A 10,400-nucleotide genomic window follows, 5' to 3' on the forward strand; every position below is an offset into this window, starting at 1 on the left:
ACTGGACCTGGCCATAGCCGTGGATACTGTGATTTGCTGCCATCACTGTAGCCTCTTGTCTGCCCAGCTCAAATCTGAAGTATGTTTTTGAGTCTCCCAGGTTCCACTGATGCCCCCACTGAACTGACTTTCTGTCTGAACATTGACTGGAGTCTGTGGGTGAGCGTTGAGGTGGGAGAGTCTCATGCAGATTTTCTTGTGGTGGCTGGAGGTTGCGTGTCTTTAGAAATTGTGTTTTATCAATTCAAACACATTGAAAAGAAATACTTATTTAGTGGTACTGACTTAATTGTAATTTAAGTACATGCTAGAATTTTCCTTTACTAAAGGTCAGTTTCCTATAATATCTGAATCAGTTGCAGTACTGTAATTTGCTAGTACTTTTTCTTTTGATGGAATTGGAAGACTGAGCTAATGGGACCAGAGGGTGTGCAGAATTGGTACTTAATTGTGAAATAATGGAAAACAGTCTACATCATGAAATTACCTCATAAACAGAGTGATCAGAACTGAGAGGATTTAGTAATTAATGATTACATCAATTAAATTAACTCATTGTATCTCAACCTCACTCAAATGATGTGAGGAAGTATAATATCTTAACTATGTAAACAATTAATAAAATATGGAAGACTTGATAAGTTCACAGAATTGAAGCCCACACAGGTATAGAATTAATTACTTTTGTGCACATTAGGTGTTTGGGAAACTAAGCGTTAATTTCCTGGCTTTGACTCATATCAAGACCACCCTGTAGGAAAGTTTAATTCCTCAACGAATATCTATTTACTGTTTAGCTAAATGTGTGGTATCTAACCCACTAAAACAAAATATGTAAATAAACATTTACTTATGGTTTAATGAAAACATACTTTATATCTAGATGTTTTTAATTTAAGAGTAACATAAAAATATTAAGACTTGTTTATTCAAAACAGATTACCTTAATCAAGATACAGAATTAATCCTCAAAGATTCTAAGCTATATGCAACTTGGGCAATTTGACAGTCTGGCCAAACATTTCTTTAAAAATATGAAAGATAAATACAAATCCAACCTAACAATCAAACCTAAATATATGATCATTTAAACATTGTCAAATAAACATTTAAAGTGTCACTTAGAAATAATTGTCCTGAAGAATATTCCAGATTGCAAAAATCTTTATAGCGTAGCTTAAAATGTGGGTTTGCAATAGGGTCTGGCTATTTGGTATGGTAGGGAACTGATATGCTTCTGAGTGTTTTAACAGACTACAACAAAAACTTAGCATTGAAAGTTTTGGACCAGTGTTTTAACAGACTACAACAAAAACTTAGCATTGAAAGTTTTGGACCAGAGAAACCATTAAATTTAAGGTAGCAAAATATCTGATTTAATAGAATGTTAAATAGCTAAAAAATTATTTGTATGGTGTCTACATGATCACACATTCTGCCTTATTCTAAAATTTGTGAATTGCACATATTCTTTTATTTCCAAAATATGTGGTTTACTTATAAAGAAAATTGAAGAAATTCTTCAGGGTTTTTTTTTTGTTGTTGGAAATAAGTCTAAATTTTATGTCTTGCCCAAAGGCATGAAGTTCTGCAAACATTTTAATTTATTAATGGTTGCAAACACCTGGGAATTTTGTAGACATTACAGATATTTTTATATGCATAAATTCAGAATAAATGTTGGCTATAAGAGAAGGCTTTCTTACTTTAAAATCTGTTTGTATTTCATAAGACCTTGAGTTCCACAAGATTCAACTTTTTGGTGTTTGGGTTTGTTTATCTTACATAAAGTATGATTTTTGTATTTAAAATATTGAAAAAAATATATTCTCAAACATCAACTAGTTCTTGAAATATACTTTGCATAGTTGTAAGGGTAGATTAACCCAAATATCAAGAATTTTCCATCTTTTAAAACAGACTTTTTTTCTTCTTCTTCTTGTTAAAGGGATAAAGAATTTCAAAGTGGGTTTTTCTTTATGAGTATAAATCCAAAACATGTTGAGCCGGGCTTATTTTTCCATGAAAAAATCATTCTGTCCTCATCACTACAGGAACACTGGCTTTTGCTTTTAAGAGATAGCTTAAGATGATTGATAAACACAGAAGAATCGTTCTTAGTTTCATTCTGAAAAAAACGAGAGACCACAAGAGACCAGCCTAACAGCCAATGCTCTATCTGGAGGTACGACATCTTCGTGAAATGAAGCTTTCATTCACACAATGGGGGGAGAAAAGCCCACTTGAAACTAAGGTTTGAAATATGATATGTCAAGAGCTTTGTAAGGTTTTGAACAACCAATAAAAAAAAAAAAGAAATTCAAAAACAAAACAAAACAAAACATGGTGATCTTGTGAAGGATGGACGTCAATTTACTCTCTTCTCAGAGGGAAGAGATGGTCATGTTTCTGAAATTCGGTATTCCCTTCTGCAAGTTTGTGATCCAGCCTTGCCTCTTTTCTTTTCTAATTGGGGTTTTCCTCTCCTCCCTCCTGGACATAGTGAATTTCTCACTTTCTTTTATGCTACTCTGCCTGCAGGGTTCTTCTTTTTCATTGTTTTCCGGTTCTTCTGAAACCTTTCTCTCTTTGTCCTCTTGTGAGACTTTCCCTCCAGTCTTTGAATCTATTGGATGCATTGTTTTTGTCAAGAAATTTCTCCAATGAAAATCCAGCAGAAAGAGCCATCGTTGAGCCTTTACCTTATGCCAGGTGTGGTGATGAGTGTTTTGCATCTATTTATCTCATTTGTCGTAGCAACCCTTCAATGAGATAAATACATTTTATGTATAAGAAACAAAAAATCAGTGAGATGAGGAAATCCTGCCATGGTCACATAGCTATGTGTAAATACAGACATGTCCAAAGACCAAGATCAATCCATTCACGAAGGGCTTCCAAAGGAGCTGGGCTGTGATTTATTTTTTAATCCTAAATATCGATGTCTATTATTATATGTATTTTCTGATTACCAATCTAAAATCTCTTCTTTCTGTATATGTACTGCTAATAGTTTTCAGTACCAGTATTTATCACAAGTCTTCAAAGTCTGAAGTTCACTTTATATAAAACTCCTTGGTCATAGTGGAAATGACCACATGGTACTATAATCTAAGCTGTTCGCCTCATATCCACTCCCCTTTCCTTTGCTTCACCTTGTCCACCTGCTATTGAGATAAAACCTCATACCTTATCATGACCCTAGTCTGGCATTTTTTTCTGATGATATTCTCTGCATTAGTTATATATGCTTTGTAACAGTATCTTCACAAACGTAGCAGAACTTTTAAAACAAAACACCTCCATAATCTCACAGTTTGTATGAGTTAGGAATATAGGCTTGGCGTCAGGGTCTCTGAATGCTGCTGTAAAGGTATTGGCCAGGGTGCCAGTCTCCTCTAAGGTTAGATGGGGAAAGGAGCCCCTTCTGAGCTCATGTGTGTGTTGGCACTGTTTGGTTTATTGCAGGCTGTGGGACTGGAAGCCTCTGTTTCTAGTTGGCCACTTTCCAGAGAGCTCTTTAGTTGGCCCAGCTCATGACATGGCAACTTGCTTCTTCAAAACCAACAAAGGAGAGAGTCTTCTCTCAAGGTGGCCTTTGCAGTCTAGCATGATGTAATCATGCACAACCCCTCACCTTCGCTATATCCAACGGACAAGTCCCAAATCCTTCCCACGCTCAAGGAAAACAGATCCCGCAGATACATGAGTGTCAGGAGGTGGGCATCAAGGGGCCTCCCTATGTCTGTCCACCACATCCTCCTGCACTTCAAGACTTCTGCTTAACTATTTCTGCCACGCCTGCTCCTCTGCCTCATTTGTCTGTCCAGGCTGTTGATCCCTCTTCTTTATCCTGGTTCATCAGGCTCCTGTTTTCACATTTCTTGTTTTCTTCCTTAGATTGGATTCCTTATCCCTCTGAATAATATTCAGGTACTTCTTGTCTTTCTTGCCCCTTCACATCCTGACATCTTGAAAGAGCTGTGTACACTGACCATTGCATTGACCTTCTTTCCTCTGGCTTCTCAACCTTCTCCTATCTGCCTTCTGACTCTAATTCTCCACTGAACGGATCCTGCTCATCTCACCAATGGCTACCGTCTCCAGTTACTACGGCCCCATGATATTTTTCAGTCTTTAACTTAATGAACCACTTAGCAACATTTAATAAAGCTGACCACTGTCTTCTTAAAATTCTTTCCCTTTTATTTTCATATCAAGACACACTCCAGATTCCTATTCTTCCAGGGACTTCTTCTCAGTCTCTTTGCTAGATTCTCCTTCTCTATGAAACCAGTAAGTATTGGGGTGCACATGAATTCTGTCCTGGGCCCTCCATTCTCATTTACAGTGTGTCCCCTCTAGTCAACATCATTCACTCCTGTGTGCCTTCCATTTCATATAGGTAGACCAGATGTCTCACAGAGCTCCAGAATCACATAGTTGCATTTTTTTTATCTCTCTCCTTCAATATTTTACGAGCATTTCAAATTCAATTTATTCAAATCTAAATTACATAGACTTCTACTACAGACTTTCAGTGTTCTCTTCCACAATATATAGCACTATCATGTGATACCTTGCTTACACCAGAAATCTGTGAGCAATCCTTGATCCTTCTTTTTCCTCTTTCCATATTTCTAGCCAATTATCAAATTCCACCTCTTAACTAATCTCCTCCTCTTTATGTCCACTGATATCATCTTAGTATAAGTTACCTTATTTGCACTTCTTCCTCACCTAGACTCCTGCATCAGCCACCAAACTTGTGTTTAGTGTACACACTTGCCCCTTTCCAATCCATCCTCTGCATCGTAACTAGAACACTGTTTCAGAAGTGCAGATGTGCTCAATTGCTTCCTTGCTTTAAAGACTTCATATATGTTTCATTGCCCTTAAGACACGTCCCATTCCTTGGCATGGCCAAATGGAAGGGAAGATCCATGTGTATGGGGACCTCGTGTCTTGCACGTTGCTGCCTCTCCAATCAATGCCCACTTAGCACAGTACCTGGTATGGAGTTAGTGCTTAATAAATTTTGAATGAAATAATGATAACAAGATTCCATACATGCTGCTCTCTATATTAGTTAACTTTTGCTATGTAAGAAACCATCTCAAAATTTAGCAGCTTAAGATATCAATTTATTTGCTCCTAATTCAGGAGGCCAGCCAGACATTTCTCATCCTGGCTCTCAGTGGATCTCTCAGGTGGTTCGGTTGCAATGCGGGGGCTGGGTACTCTACAGCAGCCTCACTCCTGTGTGCCTTATTACCTTATTACTGGAGTCCTAAGCTAAAAGCCTGGCTCTGGGGGTCCCAGCAGACCACATTCAGCCACTAGCCAAGACAATCCAATCAACAGAAAGAGAGGAGTGGTGGTAAGCAGGAAAGGAATTTATTTTCTGTGTGGCCACAGCATGAAGGAGTAAGGGGAGGGGGTGTCCTAAGCCCCAACTTCAGGGTATTAACAATGGCTGTAGGATTTCATAGGGGGAAAAACTAGGGCAGGGGGCAAGAAGTATGCAGAGTCAAGCAGTCTTGGTCAATCCGTGGTCTGGTTGATCATTATCTCAGGTCTGGTTCTACGGGGTCCTGCTGGCGCCACAGAAATCATTATTGCTTGGGGGACAATTCTGTTGCTGTCAGGAGATGATTGCTCCCCCTTTGGGGGGCAGCCTCTGTTCCCATCATGAGGTAATTGCCTGCAGGGCTTGCTGTTCCTGGAACTTGAGATAAACTGGGGAGGAGAAATAACTCAAAGAACAGGTCTGAAAAACAAAATAGAGTCAGTTAAGACAAGGACTGGATCTTCCTTCCGGGGAAGGAAAGGACAATTTCAGAGGAGCTGAGCTAGAATATGTCTGCCGTGCCAGCTGGTTGGTGTGTGGGGGCTTCAGCCGGGATGGCACCATTCTGCTCCACATAGTCTCTCATCCTCCAGGAGACTAGCCTGGGTTTCATTCACAAGTGACAGTCTTGTGTATACAAGAGCAAAATGAGAGGGAAATCCCAGGGTGTAAGTGCTTTTCAAGACTTTGCTGAAATTGTGTCTGGTTCTTTCCTAGTGGTCAATGCAAATCACATTGGAGTGAGCAAGCTTGGAGTGAGTGCTCAGAGGCAAGAACAAATCAGGGGCCCTTATTCCAGTGGTGTACCCTAGTGCCTCTCCAGCACCATCCTGACAAATCCTCCCTTTTCATTCCCCACTCAAGTCACTGAATTGATTTATTTCCTTGAATTATTGATCTATAATGTGTCATTTGTGTGGTTTTCTGTCCTCCTCCTCTTCTGAATTACTTTTTGCCTCGTCCCTCAAGGAAGTGTTAAGATACATGTATCAACCAGTGTAAAATAGAGACCAGAAATGACACTGGTTTAAATGAGTCTGAGTTTTACCTTTCCCTAGGTTGGTGTGGTTGCTCTGCTCTGCCATTTTTTCCTGACTCTCCTATTGACATAAAGTCCCTCTGATATGGTTCAGCTTGTTTTCTCCCCACATGCATTCCCAGCAGCAGAAGGTGAGAAAAGAAAGGGCAAGAACTCACGCTCTCCTTCTTGAGTACAATTCGGAAGTTCCATATACTTCTCTGCATATTTCATCTGCCAAAAATTGGTTGGCTTAATTCAGATGAGAGAGAGAGATGGGAGAGAGAGAGAGAGAGAGAGAGAGAGAGAGAGAGAGAGAGAGAGAGAGAGAGAGAGAGAGAGAGAGAGAAACACTTTATACTGAGTACGTATGTATCCAGGAAAATTCTACTACTGTGAAATAAAGGGAAAATCAGTATTGGAAGACAACTACTATTAGGTTTTAATTCAAGGACAATTTCCTCCAGAGTCTCTTTTCTAAAACCCCAGTCAAGATTAATTCTCTCTTGTGGGATTTCATAGTAGTATACATTTTACATAGAACACATTATTCTTGGTTGTTATTGGTTTAATCATAATTATTTGTCTTGTTCACATCATTATTTTCTCAGGATGTAGCATAGGGCCTGGCACACCAGAGGCAATTAGTGCACATTGGTTGTCTGTAATATACTATAGGCATTTAGTACATGTTGGTTGTCTAACTGTGACCAGGGCCAAACCAATTTCATATTGGTCCAAGTAAAGGAAGTCTGGTTGCTTTTATAATTTTATTGTCTACATTAAGTTCTTGAATTTTAAATTAAAAGAAAATAACATTAAAATGTGAACTGAAAGTCAAGATGTGGTTAATAGCAAGTAAGAAGCTGTTTAAAATAAATGCTACTTCATCCCAATTAACTGTAATTAAAAGCAATTCTTGGACATGTGATTTAATGGGACTGAATAGAACGGTTTCATCAGCATAGTTAGCAGACAAAGCAAAACAAAAACACTATCAAGCAATTTTCATCTGAATATAAGAAATAGAGATAACCTCTAAATTGCAGAATTAATCAGAATAATCCACTTCCCAGATCTCTGGGAAACAATTTCGTAAGAGATCTTATTACCCAGGGAAATTAAAAGTAAATTATTAATATCTTAGACCTTCTCAATAAATTAATGACTGTAACATTCATTCAATGGTAAACATTTTCACTATTTTAAAATGCTTTTAGAAGTATTCTGATTTTTAAAATTTACCCTTATTTGAGGAACCAAAATCTTTATAGATCCATGTACATTTATTCCTTTTTGAGATACTCACAAAATAGTATCATAATGTGAAGCTTTTAAAAGAAATACATAAATTATAATTGCTTCCTTTGTATTAGTCTGGTATCAAGGTGATGCTGGCCTAGTAAATGTGGTTGGAAATATTCTCCCTAGCTCTAATTTTTAGAAGAGTTTAAGAAGTACTGGGGACAATTCTTTGATTGTTTGGTAGAATTCAGCCACAAAACCATGTGGTTCTGGGCGCTTTTGTTGTTGTTGTTGGAAGTTTTTAAAATTACATTTTCAATTTCTTTATTATTGGTCTGTTCAAGCTTTATATTTCTTCCCAATTCAATCTTAATAGGTCGTGTTTCTCTAGAAATGTACCCATTTCCTCCTGATTATCCAGTTTATTGGCATATAATTATATACAATACTCTCTTTTATGATCTTTTTAATTTCCGAGACATCTGTTGTAATGTCTCTACTTTTATTTATTTGAGTCTTCTTTCTTTTCTTAGTCTCGCTATGGGTTTATTAATTTTGTTTACTTTTTCAAAGAAGCAATTTTGGTTTGATTGATTCTTTTTCCTATGTTTTCTCATTCTCTATTTGATTTATTTCTGTTCTGATCTTTATTAGTTCCTTCCTTCTGCTAATTTTGGGTCTAGTTTCCTCTTCTTGTTCTAACTCTGTGAGGTATAATGGTAGGCTATTGATCTGAATCTTTTTCTTTTTTAATGTAGGCCTTTATAAACTTTTAGAATTTTTTTTTTTACTGCTTTCCATAGGATTTGATATGTTGTGTTTCCATTGTCACTTGTCTCAAGATACTTTTAAATTTCCCTTTTGATTTCTTCTTCAACCCCCTGATTCTAGAGCATGTTTAATTTCCACATATTAATATTCCTGATGGGAACTGATGCAAAAGCAAACTAAATTCAATGTCATATCCAAAAGATGGTTCATCATGATCAAGTGGGATCTATCACTGGCATGGAAGGCTGGTATTTAATATGCAAATAACTCAATGTGATCACAATAACAAAATGAAAGATAAAAACCAAATGCTCATCTCAATTGATGCAAAAAAGCATTAGAATAGTTCAACTTACTTCTTGATTAAAAAAAAAAAATAGGGCTGGGGATGTGGCTCAAGCGGTAGTGTACTCGCCTGGCATGCGCGGGGTGCTGGGTTTGATCCTCAGCACCACATTAAAAAAAAATAAAATAAAGATGTGTGTCCACCGAAAACTGAAAAATAAATATTAAAAATTCTCTCTCTCTCTCTCTCTCTCTCTCTCTCTCTCTCTCTCCCCCCTCTCTCTTAAAAAAAAATCCATTTAGATACAGAAAGGAAAGTTCCTTAATGTAAAAAAGGCCATTTATTTTTTTTAAATAAGTCTGTAGCTGAGTTTATAATTAATGGGGAGCAGCCAGAACTTTTCCATTAAAATTTGGTACAAAGAAAGATTGCCTACTCTCACTATTTCTATTCAATGTAGTAAACAAAGCAATGTAATAAGAGCACTTAGATTAATAAATAAATAAATAGAAGGTGCCAAAATGGAAGAAAAGTAGAATTAACTATAGTTGCAGATGACATTATCTTATATGTACAAAACCCCAAAGATTTCACACAATAAGCCCTGTAAAACCAAAAAGTCAATTCAGTAAAATTGCAGAATACAAAGTCAATGTGTAAAGATCAGTGGTATTTTTATACATAAATTTAAAAAAACTCTAGGAATAACCAAGGATATAAAAGATCTATACACTGAAAACTGTAAAGCACTGATGAAGGAAAGTGAAGAAGACACAAATAGATGGAAAATTATCCCATGCTCCTGGATCAGAATTAACATTGTGGGTATGTTCATAACACCCAAGCAATGCACCAATTCAACACAAAATCACAACAGTTTTCTACATGTAAATAGAAAAACAATTGTAAAATTTGTCTAGAACCATTAGATCCTGAATAACCAAGATAATTTTTTTTTCCTACCAAGAGATGTTTTATTTTCCAAATCAGAGATGGCCTAAATGGTCCCAATACCTAATTCTTTCATAGAAAGAATGACATCACAAGCCAAAAAGTAAAGTTTTAATGGCAAACATTCTCCAAATATTCAACTGGGTCATATTAACACTACATGCGTATTCCATATGAGTACATTTACCTATGTCCAACAAATTGTGAATAACCAAAATAATTCTAAGAAAGCAAACAAAATTGGAGGCCTCACAATTCCCCATTTAAAATCGTATTGCAAAGCTACAGTAATAAAAATAGTATGATACTTAGCAAAACATAAAACAAAAGCAACAACAAAAACAAAAGCAACAACAAAAACAAAACCAGACACATAGACCAGTGGAACAGAATAACCGAGAAATGCATTGGAACATGTATGTGCAACTGATTTTTTACAAGGACACCAAGAGGGCGTGATGAAAAATGATAGGTTTCTTCAAGAAGTGGTGCTGGGAAAACTGGATTTCCACATGCGGAAAAATGAAATTGAACACTTATCTTATACATATATAAAAATCTACTTGATATGGATAAAAAACCTAAAGGCACTGACCTTGGCAATGATTTTTTTTTTTTTTTTTGGATCTCACACCAGAAAGCTCAGGTTACAACAAAACCAGAAATGAGTAAATGAGACTATGTCAAACTAAAAAATCTCCAAAAAGACAGGGAAATAATTGATTGAATGAAAAGACAATCTATTGACTGGAAAAAAAAAATATCCGTTGAGATATTTA

This window comes from Ictidomys tridecemlineatus, chromosome 9 (genome assembly GCF_052094955.1).
Source record: "Ictidomys tridecemlineatus isolate mIctTri1 chromosome 9, mIctTri1.hap1, whole genome shotgun sequence".
Taxonomy (NCBI): Eukaryota; Metazoa; Chordata; class Mammalia; order Rodentia; family Sciuridae; genus Ictidomys; species Ictidomys tridecemlineatus.